General features: G+C 35.9%; 1 protein-coding gene across 4 annotated transcripts in view; it reads left to right on the forward strand.

Annotated features, from left to right (window-relative positions):
• The first annotated feature begins 2,371 nt into the window (after positions 1-2,371).
• CDH12 (cadherin 12) overlaps positions 2,372-24,907 on the forward strand; it is an 877,868-nt gene continuing 855,332 nt past the window's right edge. For 3 of the 4 annotated variants that reach the window (XM_074329051.1, XM_074329054.1, XM_074329053.1), the window contains exon 1: positions 2,372-2,594. The gene's annotated coding sequence lies outside the window, so the exon portion shown is untranslated. Of the gene's footprint in view, positions 2,595-5,099; positions 5,122-24,907 lie in introns of those variants that run through there. The other variant, XM_074329052.1, reaches the window with a different exon arrangement.

Here is a 24,907-nt window from a genome sequence, read left to right on the forward strand (position 1 = left end):
TGAAATTGTGGTGCAAAAGCAGTCACAGAAAATATGGAAATAATAGGTGTGACAGTGCTCCAGTAAAATTTTACTTACAAAAGTAGGTAGATGGTCTACTAGAGCAGTTTACAGACCCCTTTCTTAGAACAATGACTCTCAAACTTGAGTGTGCATTGGAATTACCTGAAGCAGCAATACAATAGATTTCCGGACACCACTCTTAGAATTTCTGATTCTGTAGGACTCGGGAAGGACTTGAGCATTTACCTTTTCAATAAGTTCCCAGGTGATGCCTTTGCTTCTGTCTGGAGACCACACACTGAAAACCATTGCCCGATAGAACACAATGTTCTGCATTCAAAACTTGTTATTTGTGATCAATAAACAAATTCAAATAAATGAGGGCCCTTTATTATAAAATGCAGACATAAACAATGGTTATGGTTTTCATTTCATTAGCATATTCCTTTCTTCACAAAAGCCAGATTACTCATTGCCAGTGAACGCCCTGAGTAAAATTTTATTGGGTACATGAGTGAGTGACAATAAGGTGAGCATTCCCTTTTTTATAGTGACACAGCATACAACACCGTAAATATTACACTCTTCTATGCCTCCCTCACATGATGGACATGTGAAAAAATTGTTTTGTTAGTAAAGTGTCCCCAAGCTGTATCAACTTGTCACGACACACAAAGCTTGGCTACACCAAATGCATCAACCCATTTGTATTACTTCAGTGGAACAGAAAGAGCAGGAAGACACATTAATTTTATTCTTTATTCAACAGTGACATTGAAAAGACATTCTTATTTGTGCAGTTGTTCAAGCTATCATATATATATATATATATATATATATATATATAGAGAGAGAGAGAGAGAGAGAGAGAGAGATGTTTAACATACTTAGATTAAATGATCATCTTAAATAATTGCTGCATTCTTGACACATAAGTGATAAAGTGACTTAGATTCTTGGAGAGAAAAATAAATGATTCCTGATGAACTTGTTTAAGTAAATTTTTATTCAATACATCAGCGGTGAAATTGCTGGAGGTCACTGAGAGGACACAACCACTAGTAGACCAAAGCAGCACGCACAAAATCAGAGGCTCCTCACCCTTGCTGTGTGCTTGGACAGTGCATTCTGCCCACACTCCTCATCTTGGGAGCCATTTTCAAGAAAGCAGCGTTGAGAAAGGTGTTGCTGAGACCATCAGGACTGTGTAGTGACGGAACACAGTGAGGCCCCTATTTAAACTCTTAAAATGTGGTGGGCAGGTGCAGAGATTCCTAAACTAGCCTTGTTTGTTGTAAATTCCCTGGATGATTAAACCTGCCATCTACCCATCTGGAGAGCTGCCTCTTAAGTCCCCTTGTCCTCCATATATGGGACCAGTTTCTAATTTCTCCCAGGGGAACTTTGAAGATTGTGAATCAACACTTACATAAAGAAAGATCATCGTGGATAAAGCACACATTGTAGTTTGTGATTTTGGAGGTAATGGTATTATTATCAATAGAATTACTCTATTATAAAATTAAAAATTACTATAATGTTCTATAAAGTTGCAAGTAATCACTAACAAATTCCTTCACTAAGAGAAATTAATGTTAATACAAAACTCTCACAACATATACCCAAATTGAATGAATTAGATTAATTTAATATAGTCTGTACACTATTTGGTTCCTCACCTAATCTGGATCAAGGTCAGTCAGCATAGAAACAGGTAAATGAATTAGTAGAAAGTGCTTCGATAAGGTTATTATTACCAATCAGCAGTTGATTCTTGTTCAGATAACGTTTAGAAAGTGAGACAACTTCCAGGTAAAATCGACTTTTCTTTTCCCTGTCCCACAAAATAAAACAATCAAGCTACGTAGTGGAGTGAGGACTAGAATCCAAGCCTCTGGCTTCCCGTCTGATCCTTCTCTGATTTTTCAAGTCCTCAAGAATTTCAACACCAGAGCCTCCGCTGAAAACGAACCCAGATGCTCTCAGTTTATCAGCAGAACCTTCTTCACCCTCGCCTATAGCTATGGAGCTCTTCCACACATTCCAAGCGTTGTACAATGAACGCTAGGGGGGAAAAAGAACAAACAAGACACATTTCAAATATGGGGTGCTATGACTTTTCACAACTCCGCGATGTGTCAAAGGCACGCTGTGTTTTGTTTTGAGGGCGGGGAGATGACTGGGGGAATCCTCGGCCCCCATTGGCTGGCCGCTCGCCGCTGCAGTTGCGCTCCAGCGGCTCCGAGAGCATTATTGATCTGAAGGGTAAATGTGGAGGGAGCCACAGAGAGGGGTCCAGGCGTTTCTGAGAAGACAGGCAGCCTCTTCCAGGAAGAAAGTGGTGTCTGCTGGCTGCCCAGCTGGGAGAACCTTCTGCGAATGATAGGGGACAACATGCAAGACAATTTGTTGCTACAGTGATTTAAAAGAGAGGGGGGAGAAAAAAAAAAAAGAAAAAAAACCAGGAGAGAGAGCGAGAGAGAGAACGAGAGAGAAGGGTCTCACCTTCAGTGCAAGGCTGCGTTGTTGCATCCTGCTGCCGCTGCTGCTGTTTCTGCTGCTGCTCCCGCCGCTGCCGCCGCTGCCATCAGGTTAGGAGGCTTCTTTATATGATTGGGGTTGCATCGTGTTTGATCGCCGCAGGGTGCACGCACCGAAATTCATACATGATTAATAAAGTGTTTCCTGGCGTAGTCAGAAGCTGAATGAGGCTGCATACAGAGCTGGCATCTGAATTAGGAACCGGTGCGTGGTTTTTCTTTGGGAAACTTCCGTTAAGTTCTAACTAAACAAGTCTCTAGTTCAGAGCGAGAGGCTAAATTAAAAGGGGAGGGAAAGAAAGATCTTAATCACCAATGTACCTTCTTTAGCATGGCTAGATTTTCAAATGAAAGTAATTAGGCGTGCTTGGGGTTCAACTAGTTATTTTATAAATGGCTTTATTGATATCCATTTTTTACGACATAATATTTAATGCTCTTTTTCAAACAGCTTCTGTAAATACCTGTCTCTGCTGATTTTTGTTAAAGTACAAGACCTTCAGCCTCTTCTCCGCTGGTTTTTATTAAGACATGTACATTTTAAAACTTCACTCTTACTGAAAAAACACAACTGGGAAACAATTTAAATGCTTTAATAGCTAGTCTTTCAGTATACAGCGCTCTGAGTTTCCTACCACAAAACTAATTTGGGAAAAGTGGAAGAGACACATTACCAGAGCTGCTGTGGGTTATATAATATGCATTTCAAAATTATCTTAAGAGTATTAATCGCTCCGTGGTGTATTTAAAAAGTAAGAAATGTGTGCAATATAGAACATAGTAACAAGTCATTTTTCAAAGAGACTTTCAGCATGTTATGTTTTCTTCTTTTAAAACGTTGTTTATTTCTACATGGGAATCAGTGACTTCAGAACCTCTGTGGTTCAGGGAGCTTGATGTATCTCATAGATATATTTCTCTGCCTTTTGTGGAGAAGGGACTGACACACTTTTTGGCAGATTCTGTGACCATTTCATGAGTCTCAATTTCTCACCAGGTATTTTGAGGCTCATTCACAAACTGCTCAGCTAGAAAATTACCTTACATACAGACTGTAGGGGGGGGAAATTAAATAGAGTAGGTTCTGAAAATGCGTTTACAGTTTTAAATTACACTATGCATCACCAAAACATAAAAATCCAACCATGCCAAGGAGGTTCTAGTTTACTTAATCTTTTCAGCACACCTGATTAGTTTCAAGATTTATAAAACAGTATCCAGACACACAGCTGTCCAGGAATATTGAACCTCATCATTCACTGGCATCATTTATTCATTAAAATACTATCTTAAACAATTTGAGAATAATTTTACTTCATATGTTTTTGTTATTATTTCTAGAAAGGAATTTAACCAAATTGGTTTGTATTATAAATATTTCCATGATTTCAATAGAAGGTCTCTTCAGAATTGAGAGGCAGATAATCAGTCTTCCTAAGCCATCAGCAGGTGACTGACAAATTGTTTTGGAATGCTCAAGAGTGTAACTATGCACAAAGTAGGAGCTTCCTGCTTAACTAATGTAACTAAGGGGCACATCAGCATGTTCAATAACAAGATCTAGTGACTGTTCCTCCACCTGCTACAGAAACTATTGGAATGAAAACAGGTTTCACATTAACTTGAAAATCAAATTCCAAGATTTATTTTCCCCTTACAGTATTAATAGCTCTTACTGCGAAGGCTAACTTCCAAGTTTAATCCTACCAATGTGAAGCCTCAGTCCCATAAAGAAAGAAAAAAAAAATCTCATTTTCTTTTCTATTGTGCTCAGCAAATCTCCAGTTGCTGGATTCTTAACTTCTACTGCTGTGTACCATTTTCAAGCAGTAGGGGGAAGTTTTCAAGCCAAGAATCTGTTTTCCTACTGGACCTTGTTCCTTCCTCTGATCTGCTAAGTGATGTGATCATTTTAGATAATTCCCACAAAAAAGAGAGCTGAATTATGATGGGAGAGAGCATGTCATTTGTTCCCTGTGTGGGGTGATACATATTATGTTCTTATCACAGGAAAAACAGTGCTTACATAGTTTATGGGGAAAAAAAATCCCTGTTAATGCTTCACCTGACATTCTTACACCTCAATATGACTGCACCCTTTAAGGATAGAGCACAAAACTGATTTCCTTAAATTGAGCATCTTTTGCATCTGGTATTTTGGCAGAATGTATTTGATGTAATCGTCTGTGATATTGGATGAAATCAATCATTTATCATTGAGTAGTTGATAAGAATATCTGTCACTTCTACCTTTTAAAAATGCACTGTGATTCACATCAAATCACTCTGGTTAATGAAATAGAACTGGAAATCATCCGCTTAAACTGTTCTTACATCAAATGTGAACTATTACTGTGTTTTCACACCTATGCTGTTTAGACATCATTCCATTAAATCTATCTAAAAATTATGGTAGGAAGATGCATAGAGAGATTGTTCTCTTCAGAAGTGAGACAAGTTTTCATGTAAAAATATCAAATCTAAGGATCTCTGTACTAAAATGACCTGCTAGTGGACTCTGTTGTAAATGTCTTCAGACTTTCAGAGGAAAAGTGTGATTACAGATGTCTTATTTAAGGTAAGATACTATTCTTTTAGTCTTTTAACAAATTATAGCTGTTTTTAAAGTAAGTATGTCCTGCATTACCATGTTTCTGTTACTACATCAATAAATATTTTGCTTAGGTGGCACCAATTCATAATTTTATTTATATTAAACTGTAGGTGGACATTAATTCACCTTTCCTGTTTAACAAATATTGATTTTGATTTTTATGAATAGGATCAATTTATATCAAGAAAAATAAAATACATGCAATCATTCAAGGAATAAAAATTTATGATTTTTACTGGGAACTTACCATTACCTTTACTAATACATGATAGTGAACAAGTTGCACTCTTACAGATTTTAAAAGCATTTTAATTTTTGTCTTTGAGGCAATAGCATTTTTTTCTGAATTACTATGCTAAAAGGGTGATACATCATCACCAAACTTCAAGAAAAAATATTTTATGTGCATGCATGCGTGTGTGAATTTGAATAATGTGCCTGTGTTGAATATCAATAGTGGTTACTCAGTTATTTTAAAGCATCACATAATAACTAATAATATGGAGTATGTAAAATTTTTGGAAAAGACTAAGATAAAGTTATAACTATTGAAAAATCAAATAACAGATGAACTTCATATAATGTTATTCTACCTTCTGTGAGATTATGGATAAATATACTAAGAATTCATTTATTCAGTTATTAATTAACACTTAATAAGCACCTGTTAAGCTATTGAAAGCATGGCCCATGTTTACTATTTTTATAAATTTAGCTTCATTCAGGTTTGTATCACTCTATCATATTGCAGTTCATGGTTCTAAGGGATAAATTAAATCTGCAGTATGCTTTAGTCATCTTTTTCACTAAAGGGTTATGGTTTTCTTTCATAACATTTGCTCTGTGAATATCTAAGTCATTATGCTATAAATGGATTTATATTATCTTGAAAATAAGGGATGTGTAATGAAAATAATGTAAACTTATTTGTAATATATATATATGAAGATTCATATGAGAGAAGGTGACATTTTAATGTGTGCACTGATACTCATTAGAGGAATACAGGACTTACATATAAACTCCTAAATCAATACATTTAAGTGGCTGCATGATGCATACTTAGTTCCAAGTACTAAAGAAGTAGTTAAACATTAGGGCATAGGTTGTGAATATAGACTTACCCACAAAGCAGGATTCTAATTACAAACATGATTGATTACACCTTAAGTATACCATATAATCAATGGTTTCTAGAATGCCTATTTGTTGGAAAATTATTATAACATAGAAAACATGTGTCTGTCCATACAAAGATGAGAGTCCTAATTCATTGTCTGCATTATGATGTGGGAAAATCAAACTTGGGAGTCAGACAATAGTTTGAATACAAAGGTTGAGAATTATTCTATGGGCACTTTGGGACAAATCACTTAACTTTTTGGTCCTTGGTTTCTTCTTTGGGTTTAGTATAATATTACCCCATAGAGAGCCCTCACTGATGGTCAAGTCTTTCTCCTTTCACATTTCCATGACTATAGCAAGCTAGATTTATAGAGATTAAATGCAGCCAGAGCTGGCCGACTGGGTTAGAGGAAACATGGGTTGGTCAGGATTTGTTATGTGCTGGAATTTACTTGTCATGCTAGGGTGAAAGTGGTCCTCAGGTCATATATATATATATAAGAAATTACTTTTGGCAAGAATGTTTTCAATAGACAGAAAGAGACGTTTCTCATAGTTTTAAGAATCAGTGAAGTTTAGATTATGATGCAACTTTCACCACCACATTTCAAAAGGTTTAGAGTCAAGTAAAGAGGATAACAGAATGGAGCTAGAGAGCTAGTTTAGAGTCCATGGAAGTTTGTGGGATTTTCTTTTTTCTTTTCTTTTTTTTTTTTTTTTTTTAAGACTTGAGCATGTGAATAGATGTGATGGAAATCATTAGAAAGTGAAAGGAAAATTAATGATAATCAATATCTTAGAGTGTTGAAGGAGGTCATCAAGAGGGTGTGACTGCTGGTTGACCCTCGAGCGGGTCCTGAGCAATTGTAGGTTCCTCTCCCCTTTCCCTGTCCTTGGATTGTATGTTCCTTTCACCATTCCCACACTAGAAGCAGTTTCAAGTACACAGCCTTGAGAGAGTAATACATTGTAGAGACCATTTAGACTGCATATGTGACTGAACCCCATTAAGACCTTTCTGTAAACTTTTAAAATCCAGGTGAATGTCAATATCTACTCATTTGCAGCTACCCAAGACAGGTTGGAGTGGCCTGCCTCTTTCTTCGGTCTCTCCTTGCCTTCTGTGGACAGAGGCCAGTTTCAGATTAAACTAGGGAAGCTCCTGAGTTTGCAGACCAACAAAGAGAAGATGAAAATTTATCCAGGGCAGAGGTGGAAGATACAATTAGGACGTGTCATTATTTTTAATAATGCAAGTGCAATAGTCAAAAGCCAAATATCAAATAATCTTAGCTGACATTGCAACATTTACTAAAATATCTTAAATGCCAAAAAGATTGTTAGGAAATAATCAACCAAAATGTGATGTTAGTTAATTTAACCAAAGTAATACTTTAATGTGTAATTGAAAGAGATCCAAATGCCTGAAAATTGTTGAGAATTAGAGGAAATTAATATTAATAGACTCAGTCCATGAAAAAAAGAAATGCTGGGGTGCTATCATTAGCAATAAATGTTATGATTCAATTAAAACTATCTCTGAGGAAAGAACACAGGACTGTTTGAAGTAACAAGCAAATAACAATATATACAAAATATACTCCTACAACTTTATGAGTCAATATTTATTTCCATGAAATTTAGCCATTATTCTAAGGGATATGATTTCTGGAAGACTTAAAAGCAAGGCTTTTATTTATTACTAACAATAGGATAGTGAGTAAAAATAAAAAATAAAAAGTAAGCTCTTGGCAAAGTTTTATGTTATATATATATTTACTTAAGCAAGAATGGGAAACACCAAATAATTTTCTGAAGTAGAGGATGTTCACCAGTGAGACATAAAGTTATCTTAATCAGTGTCCAATATCTGTGCTATATTGTCTACTAGACAAAGGTCACTATTATAAGATCCTAGAATAGAAAGAAGTCCAATATGAACTAGAACGGGAATTGTGGCAACCAGAATTAGAGTTGAGTGAAATAATGTAACATGCACAGCACATTCCTATAAATACTGAATACACATTATATAAATTTTAACAGCAGTATTAAAAAGATATGAGTCCAAAATAGATTCAAATCTCAGTATTTCACATGTTTATTTAACAATGGATTTTATATTACTATGATTATATAATACCAGTGGTGAGAAAAACATGGGTATAGATGAAAATATATGGTGTGTGATCTGCCCCCGCCCTGTAGTTTTCCCATACTCCAAATAGCAATATTGTCAAACACGTGTTACTTTTTCAAAATAAAAATTTAAGTCAAAATACACAATCACACAACAAAAGCACAGGCCCATATCATATGGTTTTGTGTGGGTTGCACGTGTGGAATCGTTTTGGAGGGGAATCTGGTAATATCCATCAAAATTCAAAATCCAGCAATTCCAACACTGGATTATTTTCTGCAAAAATATGTTTTTTCTTGTGCTTGTCAGTATCTTCTGTTTTTATTCTTCTGTCACTGACTGCTGATTCTCATTCTCCTTCGCTGAGCTCTATGAGTTTAGACGTATAAATAGAAACAGGGTATCCTGGGACCCCTTAGGCCCTACTCACCTCTCAATATAGAAATTTCTGAAGAGGTATTTCCGTTCAGTACCAGGGGATTAAATGCCATCTGAATCTCTCTTTCCAAACCTGTACCTTTGTCTCCAATCCCTGTGCTGAGCATCAGACTCCAATGTTATAATGCCTCCTCGGTGTCTCCACTTGCACATCTGTATTTGTCTGCCCGAGTTGCTAGAACAAGACTGAGTGGCTCGAACCACATATTTATTTTCTCAGAATTCTGGAGGTTGGGAAATTCAAGATGTAGGTGCCAGCTGACGTGGCTCCTGGGGAGAACGTTCTTCCTGGCTTGTCGTCAACTGTTTTCTCCCTGTGTGGTCATACGCCTTCCTCTTGGTGCTCAGGCACAGAGGGAGGCTGAGTGAGCTCTCTGCTGTCTCTTCTCCTAAGAGCACAGATGTCCTCATGAGAGCCCCATCCTCATGACCTCATCTAACATAATTACCTTCTAAAGGCCCCGTCTCCAAATGCCATCACGTTTAGTGTAAGTACTTCAACATACGTGGCCTCTGAATTTTGGCACCATTCAGTTCATAACAAGATGTAATAATCATTTTAAACACCATTTGGTCGGAACCACGCTCTTCGTTTCTGCCCTTCCTCCCCACAACCTAAATATCATTTTCCTAATCTTTTTCATTCAGTAAATTATATAATTGTTTAACTTCTTAAGAATTTAGAGCAAGCTCTGAGGCCTTGCTTTCCTCCCTTCTCCCCACAATCAGTATTGAATCTACTGGCTTCGTGGCTTTATTGTCTAAATATATCTTTAATCCAATCACTTCTCGCCACCATAGGTACCTTTGATCCAACCGCTATTGTTAGTCTCCAAACTGGTCTTTCTTCTACTTTTATCTACCCCGTCCCCCAGTTCATTGTGTATCATCCAGATGCAGATCTTCCAGTACTTTTCATGGTTTAAAGTCAGTATCTGGACTAACTGGTACTTTTTTTTTCCTCATTATGCCAAGTTCGTTCATGCCACAGGGACTTAACCCTCACTGACCTTCCCCCGGTACTTCTTGGTTTAAATATTATTACTTCAGAGCTATATTTCCTAACTACTGTGTGTGAGTAGCACATCCTCCCAGAAGAGTTATCTTGACCTTTATCCATGTTTCATTTTCTCCTAATGGAACCTGCTTTAGCTTATGTGATGCTGCATTGTATTGTCTGTCTTCCAACATAAACTGCAAACCCCACGAGGGAAGCCCTACAATAGTGCCTGGTATATAGCAGTCCTCGATGAGTGTTTATTTGGTGAATGAATAAATGAATGAATGAAAGAATGGAATGGGCATGTACTCCCTTAAATATACAGATGCACGTAAAAGGAGTTTGAACAACTTACATGATATGTTAAGAGCAGTTATCTTTAGGGAGGCGTGTAAGACATACTCGTGAATTATACGACTTTTTATGGTAATATAGTCATGCATATAACTTGGCCCTAAATGTAATAATCATTAATTAGTCATGCCATTTGTATTACTATTGGGTACTGAAACAGTATTCTCCTGTTAAAATGATTAAGGGAATACAAAGAATACAATGTGTCAGCCTACAAAAAAAAAATGGTTTTAAAGTTGAGACAGAATAATTTAGATGAGTGGTAGTTACCTGTTAAACTCAAAATTCAGTACTCTCTCACCGTATATAATGTCCCGATTTCCTCATGGTCGACAATTAAAATAAGCCTCTCAGGATACACTGAAAAGGAGGAAGAAGGTCTTTAAAGATTTGTCTTAATTGGCTCTGAGAATCAGTTTTGTTATCTGAAGAGAACAGAAGAGAATCACTATTAACACCTGGACTCCTTTCTGTGCAATGTCCAGAGCTCCTAAAGTAACAATTAAATGGCTTAATCTTAAAAACCCTCCAAGGTTTAATTCAGTAGCTCTCTTCAGAGGGGCATTGCTAATTCTTCCTGAATTGCTGTTGCTGCTAACTGCACTGACTTAATTTGAACAGTGTTCAAAATTCCACTCTCTAATGGAGTTAATTGCATTATGAAAGTCAGGGTAGAGTGGAAACTTATTTCCTCTGGTTGAGTATTTCTCTACAGAGTCTTTTTCTTTCAACTTGACACATATGCACATTTATGCAGAATAATGTCACAAATGCAGTGTGCCATGTTTAAACCAAATTTCAAAGAATATTCTTTAAAATATTTATATATACACACTAAAGCAGCTTAGCTATCCAAAGTGCCTGCAATTTTATCACTGCTCAGGCTATTGGATCTAATAGACTCTAAGTCCTTGGGACACTAACAGATCTCTGAGCTTTTAAACAGGCTGTGACCTATTCATTTGGAGGGCTTACTTCAATAAAGCGATGGCTCACTTAGGTTAATGATGGATCATGGCGCTGTTTGATTTGCAGTGAGCTGAGTTGGCCATTATCCGCTAACATTCATGGGAGTCATGTTATCCCCATCCAAATAATGAGTCAGGCCCCTTCCCTTGTTCCTGTAGATTTCCAAATCATTACAAGACACCTTAGTGTACAAGTTCATTAAGCTTTATGCCTGATAACTGCATGAAAATAATTATTTTTCCAAGAATATGAAATTTCTGCTAAGGGTAAATTTCCTCATGAGAATATCTGCTGCTTATGTTCATCTGGGTATCTTGAAAAACAGAAAGGCAGACTGACTCTCTCTCTTTTTCCTGATGAAAGATAGAAAATCCATTGACACGTTTGCATAATTCAGCATACTCAAAATTATATTTCAATTTAAAATCTACCCTTATTCCTTTATGCATATAGACAGAAACACACACAAACATGCATACACACAGCCAAGACTCGTGAACACTGAATCAGTACACAATTTTGAACAATGTTACATCAGTTATAGATGTATCAAGAAGACAAAAATCTATTTTATGATTCCAATGTGGTGATTACTTCCTTTACATACTTCCTTTACATGTTTTGTTTTCTCATTAAACCTATAGTCCCTTTAGAGGCATATGTCTGTGCTAAGAAATCTTGAAAATTAAGGAAAATACACTGGAAATATATTTTAAATGCTTTTCAAAGCATTTTTGTGATGCTATCACATTTCATGTTTATTGCCATGGGTGTGCATGCACACACACACACACTCACACACACACACACACATATTAAAAGCAAATTCTTCAGTAGTATCCCTAAGCTAGCTAAACGTTTCTGGTACAGGGCAATAAACACTTTTGGCATTAATCCTTCCTAAAAATGAAATACTTCTTCTACACTATAGAGAAAGCTATGAAATATGAATGACAAGAGTTAAACAACTTCATTTATTCTTTCGTGGTGATTTACAGTGCAGAGATGACAACCATGAGGGAGGTGAAGAATGGTGAAGTTTTCTGTGTTCGATGCTAATTTTACAGCATTACAGAAAAAGAGAGCATTGTGCCATATTCTGAATCTCTAAGTGAATTTATTTAAAGATGGTCCATTAGTCCATGTCACCATGGAGAACTGGTAAATTATGAGTGTTTCTACAATAGACTTGAGAAAAAAATCCCCGGTATTGTGGACTCAGAGAGAATTACCCTGAAAAATTATTATATTTTGCTTCCCAGTCACAAAGCTGTGATTAATAACTTAAACACAGAGCCAACATATTTTCATTAATGGTTACTTAACCAATTTTTGTAAATGCATTTACTCTTCCATTCTTTAATGCCAAAGAAAGTATCAAATGCCATGAAAGTAAGGAGATAATTTTAAGCTGAAAAAGTAGAGCCAAAACTCTCTCTATAAAAGCAAACAAAGCATGTACCTGTCTTTCTCTGATAGAAATTAAAGGAAAGTAACAATAGTTACAAAATGTAGGAAAGCATTTCCGTACTTTCCCTTTGGCTTGTTACTAGGAGATTTTACCATGACAGAAATCAGTTTGAATATTTTTGATGACTAATTACAAAAATATCAAGACCTATCATAGTCTTTATTCCTTATCCTGTATTTTTCTTAAAACATTTCCAACTTTATCTCTGGCCCCATGCTAAAAAATCCAGGTAGTTTAACACTTTCAATTTTATTATGGACTTTCATCTTTAGTTCGAGGCAAACTTGTCCCTTATTACTGAAGAGATATTTTGCCTTATTCCTGCCTTACCATGTACACTTGGGCTGCAAAGTCAATGGCTCATGGGTTAATACTTGATTCCAGGTGATTTACTTTACTGTAGTTCTGGTCTCTAACTATTCTCAGCCTCCCTAATGGCCAATGGCATTTTAGTATCCCCTTGTGAAAAACTCTTATGGGCCATGTCTTTTATGGACATCCTGACTGGATCATACAGCTCCCTCCTACCGCCTGAGCTCTGCAACCTATCTGTTATATCTAGGTTCACAGAGTCAACAGAAAGTTCATTTTTCCCTTATGTTGCTTACAGCGTTTTCTTAGTGGCCTATGCAAATTTAATAATGTTAGCCATCTGCCATTTAAAACACTTTCGTGATCCATTTCAGGTGACATGTTTACGTTTTAAAAGAAGTCATCTAGAGGAAACATGTAATCTGTGTAATGACTAACAGAGTCTGGGATTCCATTTCAGTTCCAGGATCTTTTTTTTTTTTCCTTTTCAAATATAACCTGTTTTCATTAGTTGTCATCTGATACATTTTGTCACCTACATGATGATTATTTTTCGTGTTTAAGTGTATTTTCATATTTTATTAAAAGTATAACACATGCTTATGGCAAAGAAAATCCATTATTATTGGATGTGTTAAACTGAAATCTTCATCTCCCTTCCTATTTACTTGTTTTCCCACTTCCCAGAGATATCTGCTCACAACAGCAGTTTCCTATGTATTCTTACAGAAACTTTCCACCAACTGACAAATGCATGTGACTATAGGAGACTATTCTCTGTCTTCAATTCATTTAAAAAAGTATTTTATCCAGTTAAAATTTCTTTCTCCTTAACACATTATTTTCTCCTTGAATTCTCAGGTGTTTACACAGCTTTGGTTTTACATTTACCTCACTAGCAATCTCTTCTCAGGTTTATTTGCTGGTCTCTTGTTTTCTTGCCTTAATATTGAAGCAGCTTTGTTTTTTCCCCCTTTCTGTCTACACCCACACATACAGTGATGTAATCCAAGTTTATAGTTTTAAACACCATATGTTGAAAACGCCCAAATATGTATCTCCAGCTCAGATTTCCCTAAATCTAATCTCCTATACCCAACTGCTCTCTTGGCATGTGACACACTTGGATACATAATAGATACCTGAAATTCTCATGTCCAAAATGAACTCTTGGTCACCCCTCACAAATATATTCCACTTTCAGATTTTACCATGTCTGTTGATAAATTCCATCCTTTTAATGACTCAAGCAAATATTCTCAAACTCTCTTACATCCTCTATTTCTCTCACACTGCAGGTTTAATCTGCCAGGAAACCCTGCTGGCTCTACTTCCAAAATGTATGTCGAATCTTACCACATCTCAGCACTTTCACTGTTTTTACCGTGAGTTTAGTAATAATTGCTTACCTGGATTGCTGCATTAGCCCCCCAACTCATGTACTTTCTTCTAGCCCTACAGAGTTACCCTCACCTGCAGGGATCATCCTTGGGAAACATGCTAGATTACGGAACCTCCCTGTTCAAAACCACCAAGTGGGTCCTCATTTACATCTGAGGAAATGCTGAGGGTCTGTATGATCTCTGCCCCCTCATTTTATTTCTGATCTATTCTCCCCCCCTCCCCCATTCTGCTCTCATAACTTCTTGCTTCTCCTAGAACTTAAGGACACTTACTCCCAAGCTTTGCTAGCCATTCTCTCTGACTAGAATACTGCTCACCAGACACTTAATTGGCTAGCTGCCTTCAAGTATCTTTGTTCAAGCCCCCCTTGTCTATGAGGTCTGTCCTCATCACTCTATTTAATAGGGCAAATTGCACAAAAATCCCACAGGCAACGCAACCCCCTTTATCCTGTTTTACATTTCTTTTTCCATATTATGCTTATTATTTATTTCTACCTCTTCTTCCTGGGATGTAAACGCTTGGAGAACTAGGATCTTTACATCTTGTGTGCTGATAGATCTCAGAAGATAAGACTAATATCTAGCACAGGTAAACATTTGCTATATATTTGTAAATTATCTGTATATTAGATATAGGTACACACACACAAACACACACACACACACACACACACACACACACACACACTACTCCAGATTTCTTATATGACTTTTGTGTGTTATAAGCACACATCAGCATACATTAGCATGAAAACACACATACACTTTTTTAAAGGAAAAAATGCAAATCATCTTATATATTTTTTCATGATGATAGAAATGTGGTTGCATTTTAGGACTGTAAAACAAAACATCTACAGTGCTTACTTTTTTCTGGTTTGTGTGTGACTGTCATTTTGTGGTTTCAATAGCACTTGATGAATTTAAATCAGAGTTCTAACCTGATTGTTTTTGAAAATCCATTTCAATGATAGTGGAGGACAAACAAGGTAAAACTTACCTCTACCTGCTGCTTTTTTTGCGTCTAGTATTCATATACTTTACAGTTTATATTCTTAAGTGTCTGGCCATTTATAAATCAAGGTGAAAGTGTGGGAGTGCATATATGTGAGATCATATGTGCAAACAAGTGTCTAATTATGTGTCTGTGTGTTTGTTACTAAGGTTAATTACAGCAATTTGGAATTTGTAAGTTCCCAGCAGTGTAAGTCATGTGAAGTATAAACTAGAAATAGAAACATAAACATATACGTATAAACATCCAGAGAAAGATAAAGAAGGGGAGAAAGGGAGAAACAGAGAGAAGGACATTTTAGATGATGTTTACAAAGTATAACCATTATATTCATTTATAAGAATTGAAAATCACTTCTATATATGCTATTTCTAACAGTTCTAGAGGCTAGGAAATACAAAATCAAGGTGCTAGCAGATTCAATGTCTGGCAAGGGCTACACCTGGGTCTTCTTGCTGCCCTCACATGGTGGAAGGGGAGAGAGAGATCTCTGGGATCTCCTTTATAAGAGCACTAATCCTATTCTTGCAGACTCTACTTTCATGACATGTTTACCCCCCAAAGGGCCTCCCCCTGAATACTATCACATGGGGGTTAGGACTGCAACACATGGATATTGAAGGATACAAGTGTTCAGTCTATAGCACCACTTTAATGAAAGGTGTTGTTACTATTGTTTCATTATTGATAAAATTAACTGTGGAATCAGTGTATTAATTAGGCTTCAGTCATAGAAGCAGAGCCGACTTCTAAATTTCATGAGAACAGAAATTCATATTTAGAATGAATTTACCCAGTTGAGGGTGAGTTGGGGAATTGACAGTCTGGAAGGAGCCAAGTGAGGATCAGAGGGAAGAAGCCTGTAGGCATTCTGACAGCAGCTGTTGGGGGAGGTGGAACAGCCATAGCTGGAGAGGATATCTGGGAATCCAAACATGCATGGCCACCATGGTGGTGGGTTATGGTGGGGTGCTCATGCACAAGTCTACAGGAACCTCTTGCCTCAGCTGAGCAGTTGCCTCTGTCCATCTGGAGCCGACAAAATAGGGGTGGGTGGCCCTGAGGCCGCTGTGCATCATTGTGGCCAGCAATCACTAGTGAGCAAATGGAGGAATGCAGCAGAGCGGAGACCAGCTCTGGGTATGTCCATCACATATCTGTCCACAATGGTCTTTGAGAATAATGGTTGCTCCTTCACCTCTGTCTTCCAAATTGTACTTCTGGTCAATTCTCATCAGCAACCATCTGGAAGGGGAACCTATGAACCATATTCCCAGCTTCACTAAGCTGATAAAGCATGGTGTGACAGGTCTATTCCTCATTACTCTGGCATCCAAAAACACATCTTTAAACTATGTTTAACTTCCACATAAAGGAAATAGCAAAATTAGGCTTCCAACTAACATAATACCCCTATGGTGCAATATCTAAGTGTGGTATCCATATAAATTATATTTAATGTTTATTAGCTTATTATATTGAATCATACTGTTTTTACTCTGTGGTCTAGGATACATTAAGCAATAATGAAAAGCAATATGTAATAAAATGTTCAACACTACAATTTATGCAGATTGTACATGGAAACATATGAGATGTGATCTTTCACTTCTCGCTTCATAATAAAAGACATATTTTTACATGACTAAAATGTCAACAACCTATTGGTGTTCTCACATATTTATGTGTAATCCAAAATCTTTATCTGACATATGGCAGCAGTCTGGAAAGCCTAATAACATCCTTGAAATTTTGAAATTTTTTCCTCATGTATTTGGGATTATTTTATATTGAATCTGATGCCCCAAGATCATATTTTTTCATTTAGTAAACATGTATTTAGTGATTTAATATATGCCAGACTCTGTTCTATGCATTGTGTATATAGCAATGTAAACAACAACTTGTGTGTATGGTACTTTATACACATTCTTCTTTAGCCTTTAATCCATATATTCCATTAAATGACTTGGAGCTCAAGAAGTTCAAATAAGGATCTTAAGAAAATTAATTAGAGCAGCAGTTCTGGATTTGTCACCATTTTGAAGTTCACATGAAAAGGCTGGAATTAGTCATGGTGTGCATTGTGGGGGTAACATGTTAGTTATATGGTTTACTCATAGTTTCTAGAACATCCAGAATTGTGGCAGTTTTGTAGCAGAGAACCAAGAAGTTTCTATACTATGTCTTTGAATAATCACCTGAGCCTAAAATAAATTCTCACAATTGTTTTTGTATACATAGCTATCTTTTTTTAAATTTTTAAAAATTTATATATAATTGACTTGTAACATTGTATTAATTTTAGGAGTACAACATAATGCTTTGATATAGGTATATATTATGAAATGATCACCACATTTAGTTTAGTTACCATTCATCACCGCACATAATTACAATTTTTTCCTTTGATGAAAACTTTTAAGAATTACTCTCTTAGTAACTTTCAAATGTATAGTCGTATAGTCCAATATTATTATCTGTAGTCACCATGCTGTGCATTAGATCCCCAGGATTTATTTATCTTATAACTCGAGGTTTGTACATTTTGACTATTTTTGTACATTCCACCTACGCTCCCACCCCACTGCCTCTGGCAACCACCAATCTGTTCTCTGTATCAATGAGTCTTTTTTTTTTTTTTAAGATTCCACGCATAGATTATATCATTCAGTGTTTGACTTTCTCTGTCTGACTTATATCACTTAGCATAATGCCCTCAAGATCCATCAATGCTGTTGTAAATGGCAGAATTTCCTTCTTTTTATGGCTGAATAATATTCCATTGTGTGTGTGTGCGCATATATATATATATATATATATATATATATATATATATATATATATATTGCATTTCCTCTATCCAATCATGTGTTAATGGACGTTTTGGTTGCTTCCATGTTTTGGCTATTAATAATGCTGCAGTGCCCATGGGGGTGCAGATATGTTTTCGAGTAAATGTTTTCCTTTTATTTGGATAAATACCCAGAGGTGGAATTGCTGGATCAGGAGGTAGTTCTATTTTCAATTTTTTGAGGAACCTTCATACTATTTTCCATAGTGACTGCATCAATTCACAGTCCCATCAACAGTGCACAGGATTCCCTTTTCTCTACATCCTCTCCAGCACTTGCTATTTGTTGAGGCTGGTTTTTTTTTTTTTTTTTTAATGATAGCCATTCTGACAGATGTGAGCTGATATCTCATTGTGGTTTGAGTTTGCATTTCCCTGATGATTAGTGACATTGAACATCTTTTCATGTGTCAGTTGCCCATCTGCATGCCCTCTTTGGAGAAATGTCTATTTGGGACCTCTGCCTATTTTTTAATCACACTTTTTGTGTATGTTAAGTTGAAAAAGTTCCTTATATTTTTTGTATATTAATCCCTTATCAGATGTATCATTGACAGATATCTTCTTCCATTCAGTATGTCATCTTTTCATTTTGTTGATGGTTTTGATTTGCATCTTCTTGGTGATTAGTGATGCTGAGCTGTTAAGTACCTTTTCATGTACCTGTTGGCCATTTGTGTGATACTATGCAGTGGTGTTTACAGTTAATTCACTTGAATCAAATTGTTTCCATTGCATAGGGAGGGTTTGGTGAAAAAAAAAAAAAAAAAAAAAAAAGCCCCTCTGGAGGTATAAGGCTTTTTTCTGCTTAGCTCATGTAATGGGTTTCTTTAGATAGAACATCTTTTCCTGGTCTAATTATTCTTGTTACATTTGAACTTTTCTGTTACACAAAGCATTGTTCTGTACCTTCTTTTGAAGGAAAGAATAATATACTTCCTATGCAGACATTGCTACAGTTGACCAACAACTGAGCCCTTCTTGCTGAGAATAAAGAAAGATTGTACAGTAAGTCCTCACTTAACCTCATCTATAGGTTCTTGGAAACTGCAAGCAGGCAAAATGACATACCATAAAATCAATTTCCCCATAGGCTAATTGATAAAAACAAGAGTTAAGTCCCTATGGCATATTTCTGATCCCCAAAACAACATCAAACTTCTAAATAAAGACCCAAAACACTTTTAATATTAAAGAGTGATGAGTTTACATACATTTAAAAAAGATGAATAAAAGTAAGTAAGGTCATTATTTTCAAATCTAGTTATTCCAGTTCAGGGTCTCAGTTGGCCTGAGTATTTCCTGGCAGCTCAGGGGACAGGGTGGAACCCTCTATCTCAGGGCCATGCACACCCACACCCATTCAGATTGGTACAAGTTAGACGTGCCGATTCACCTCATGTGCACATCTTTGGGACATGGGAGGAAACTGGAGAAAACCCAGGCAAATATGGGAGAACATGCAAACTCCTCACAGACAGTGGCCCTGTCTAGAATCAATTTCTTTTTCTTTTTTTCCTTATCATCATCATTATAACAAAACAAGTTTGAATGAAATGATTGTGTTTGAGGACCTACTGTAGTTTAGGTGGCATTAGGTGGCCTTTAGACTTAGTTTACCAAATAACACTTGGCCTACGATAACTATCGCTTTTCTATAGAAGTTGATTTCTGCTTTTTTTCCTCTTTAATCCTTCTTCCACTGCCATGTCAACCAGCAATTAGGGAAGCATATCCTGATTCAAAAGTGAACTAATGAGCCTTTTCAGTGAGACAGCTGCCCTAGAGATTTTCCCAGATCTACAGATGACTTCGTATGAGAATAATGAGAAATAAGTAAATATAGAGGAAAGGAAGGTGGGACTATAGTTTGTTAGTGGAAGAGTCTACAGTGAGTACAAACAAGTACAACCCCTTTGCCAGAAATTGGTTATTGGTGAAATGATGTCTTGGAAAATTGTTAGATTCACAGAGAGATTATGACAACTAATGACTCATCCCAGAATAAGCCCATCACCTTATCAGTAAGATTATTCTCCTTGATCTAGACCTAATTCAAAGAACAAAGGAATGTTTAGTTATATTTCCACTCATAACAGTGGAGGCATAGTCCAATAATATTTAACTCCCCAAGTAAGTAGTACAATGTATTTGAAATATTAATGCATTTTTAATGTTGTTTCCCATCTGTGATTGTTCTTTTAGGACATGCTAGCTTTTAATAATTTATAAATCTATTAATCACTTGATTGCTTTACATTACCAGAATATTTTCCCCACTCAAGGACTAGATGATATAACAGGCCTGAGAGTTTTGGTCCTGAAAAAGCAAAAATTAAGTATATTTCCTGTGAATAGAGTATGGGTTGGGATATAGGAATGGTAATGATATGATAATTAGATTCACATTGTTCCTCTAAACGAATTGTGCATTTTAACAGAGGACTAACAAATTCTTGCAGGAGAAAGCTTCAAAATCCCTTTTCATCGCACTGTTTTGCTAAATAGAAATGCAAATTTGATAACAAGATTGTGCAGCTCTTTATTTTATGAGCACATTAAATGTTTGTTCATTTGCTGATGTTAAGCTTATATGCCATAGAGTCATTCTTTCCTTTATCCCTCCTTCCCTCCCTCCTTCTTTGCCTTCCATCTTTCTCTTTCTCCCTCCCTCCTGTTCTTACTTCTGGATTTTTCTTTTGAAATAAAGTGTTCTGAGACCTCCATGACCAGGATAATTGTTTCTCCTATTATAATATTATCATCCCAGTTAAACTTGATTCCTTTAAGACATTTCTCCACACAAGGAACAATACTATCTTTCAAGGAGTGTGATATCTTCATATCTTATTTAAAACCCCACCTATTTTTAAATTTCCCTTGAAAGCATTTGTCCCCGTTTATCTTCATTGTTTCAGCATGTCTCTTGTTCTTATTTATAGACCTACTCTATTGTTTTACTCACATAACTTAATAAACTGTGTTTTGTTTTTTTCTTATACAATTATTCCTTATTTATTAAGAACCCAGTATTTTCCAGTCACTCATTCTACATTGCAAATAAAATGATGAACAAGATGGACATATTTCATCCATCATAACATTCTTCCCTTCCCTAGTATATGGGAAATGGCTCATTCTTTATAGATGTAAAAAACATACTACCGGTATATAAAAATATCATTTAGAATACTTGCTAGTAATAGCTGATAAATGGTTGAAAATGATTGTATTTCCTTACTGTATCCATAACATATTGTAATAAATTAATTAGCCTCCAGAGTATTTGTTCTACTATGCAATTTCTACAAAATGAATATTACCTCCTGTATAGAGGGCCGTGTTGAACTAACTTATCATGGCTTTGTATTGAAAGAGCATAAGATCTGTAAAGGAAGCTTTAAAACTACACCTGTTTTTAAAACATGATGAAAGAGTACATCGTTTTTGTAATAAATGTGCTCATTACAATGCACATACTTAATTACCAGATACCTAGGAGAGTTCTATTTGGCAACATGTTTGTTAGTTTGCAGGTCAAATTAATTAAGTACTTGCATTTTCTCAGTAAACATCCTATCATTTTTTTTTTTTCCTGATCTTCCTTGTAGTTATTATAAATTAGTCATTTATTTTATTTTCCCATTGCGCTCTCTGAAAATCACCACTCTGGCTTTCAAATGTAGAGGACCTGAAAAACGCCATTTATGTCTGTTCCCCTCTTCCCTAACTGGCACAGTAGAAATGATACCGCTGTTGACCACTGACCTATTCCAAAACATAAGGAAGTTTAAATAATGAATGAAGAATTTCACAATTAAAAATGCAACAGACACAGCAAAAATACTTTGTGTTCAGTAGTTGAAGGTCAAAGATTGTCAACTAAAGTATCTGTATCCGAAAGTCATGCTGGCCAACACATCTCGTGGAGAAACATTGAGTGCTGAGTTAATGGAGAGTCATATCCTTTGGGTCAAAACCAAACCAAAGAGGTTGAGTGTGTGTCTTATATGGAGAGGTTGTTTTCAGTGCAACTTTACTTTCTGATGCCTTTATTTGATTAATGAAAATAACCAGGTATTACAGCATTGACTATTTGGTCAATAAAAGAGTAATTTTTCGAAAGTAATGATGGAATTTCAGTGCATCATAATATGTCTTTATTTCATCAAATGGTCATTGAAACATTATGTATTATAACTATTACCAAGAAGAAGAAACAAATCTTGGCAAGTGTATGTCCCTGAAAGATTGAATTATTCCTACAGAGAGCATTTCAAATCCTTAAACATTTTGTATAAATTAAACCTGGGATCCTCTCATCTACTATTCTTGTGTTTTCTGGAATAACATTATTTCCACATATATACCAAATCTGACTTTTGCAAGTTCTTGATAATTAAGTGAAACTATTTTGCTATGCAATTTGTAATTAGGTACTGGTATCAATTGTTTAACAAGGAGAGGATTTATCGTTGTTAATTGTGATATAACTTTCACATCACCCATTTTGCATAGTTTGCATTTTGAACCTGTTCTATGATCTCACCCATCTGTGGCATGCAGGGCTTTTCATTGAGTCTCAACTATGTGGCAAGCTCTGTGCTCTGGTCTGAAGAGATTATGGTGTATGCAGTTTTATCTTTGTTTTCTCTGCACTCCTCTTTAGTTAGTGTCCCATTGGCTCAGTACATTGTGACACTGTCAGGAACATAGAAAATACTCTGGATCCTGTTACATTGATTCTATTAGCTACAGTCCTTGACTTGGTGATGTATTATATCTTGATTCTAGATAGAGTTAAAAGTACAGTCCAAACCACTAGCTATCTAGTTGGGGAATCATTAAAAAGTAGTTCATCCAGTTTAGGAAGAAGAAAATTAGTCATATCAAACCTCAATTAATTACTAGATGTAGAGAGATTGTGTGGCAGATATATTTTCAAGAGTAAATTTGAATTTTGAAACTAAAGTTTTTGATAATTAAAAAAAAAATACAATGACCTTGAAAATTAAAAACAAACAAACAAAACAAAACAACCCTGAATGCTGCTAAAGATATTCATCAAATGTGAAAGGATAGTTAGCATAGATTTACTTAGTACATTTATCGGCCTCTGAAGTCTGAGGCCAAAAATATTTGTATAAAAAAACGTTTATTAGTACCTGAGATGCTTGCTGCTCACCCCCTATAATTGTGCCTGGGTCTCCTGCAAAACCACATACTTGTCAAAGATTGACATGAATTACAGAATAAAGGAACGGAAAGGTATTATTTTCAATTCTGTCCTTGTAACAAATATATGTAGAATATTTTTTTATGATTACATTTTACACTATTACATTTTTTACAATTACTCTCCCTTATGTACCTATTTCTTTATTTTCCTTCATGGGTGTTTCCCTTTGAGACTTTGAGAACCCCTTCAATTCACATACCTTTTTGCTTTCCTTACCCCAATGCATCCCTTCTGAGAAAAATCATCACTCTGATAATCTTAATGAACATGTGTGTGCTAGCTATTCCCAAATGGGCACCTAAAGCCTTGTTCAATTCTTTGAACTTCAGATTTCACTGAGACGTGAGAATGAAACTGTGGTTCTTATACTCTTGTATTTACTCCCAATATTTACAAAAAATGTTGGCTAATGTTTATAAATGTTTACTTAATGTCAGATGCTATACTAAGTATTTCACATATATTCTCACAAGTAATGGTTCAATAATACTCTGAGCTATTAGATTTTCCATTTTATATATGAAGATGCCAAGTCTCTGAGAAAGATAAATTTAAAGCCAGGTTTACAAAACTATCAAATGGAATAGGTGAGGTTGGAAGCCAGTTCTGTCTGATGCCAAAGCCCACCCTTTTGTACGATTTATGTCTCCTCGGTTTTCCACTGCAGTCACTAATAACATCTTCCACCCAGTTATACAAATCTATAAACTGGGAGTCTCTTTGACTCTTTCTTCTACTCCAGTCCCCTACCTAATCTATCACCAAGACTAAAGAAGTTAAATTCTAAATATCTCTCAAAGATATTTCCTATTTACTATTGTTTGCATATAATCTCTAATTCTTTTCCCTGCAAAGTTAGCATGTGCCTTAAGTGGTCTTCAGGTTCTCTGTTTTCATAACTCATCCTTGGAAATATAGCTAACACAATCTGTCCAGGAGGAATTAGCCATGCTTATGTCACTTGAGCTTCTCATTTTACTTTCTCTCAGCGATAGTGTCAAGTTTGAGAGCCTAAAGATAGTACCAAACCTTTTCTGTTTTCCATCATCCCAGGCTCATTTGAAACACACACACACACACACACACTTGGATGCATGCACCTACACTCCTTTGCTTCTTCTATTTTATTTATCAGGCTGACTCCCATTTTCCTTTGTTAATACACAATCATATTTGAATACTCAACTCAATTATTTTCTAAGAAAGCCTTCCTGAATTCTCCCTACCTTCAAAAAGAGGGGTCATGTCTTCTTTTTCTTTATGGAAATCTATGATATCTCTCTCCTTCACCTTATGACATAATATTTGATTTATTGATTTGTCTCTCAATTTAGACTATGCGCACTTGAAAGAAGAATCAATAGCAACTGAGTCAACTCTGAATTTTTGAACCACAGAATATGGAATGTAGTATACATTTAACTACA

The sequence above is a fragment of the Rhinolophus sinicus genome, linkage group LG03, assembly GCF_036562045.2.
Source record: "Rhinolophus sinicus isolate RSC01 linkage group LG03, ASM3656204v1, whole genome shotgun sequence".
NCBI classification, from domain to species: Eukaryota; Metazoa; Chordata; class Mammalia; order Chiroptera; family Rhinolophidae; genus Rhinolophus; species Rhinolophus sinicus.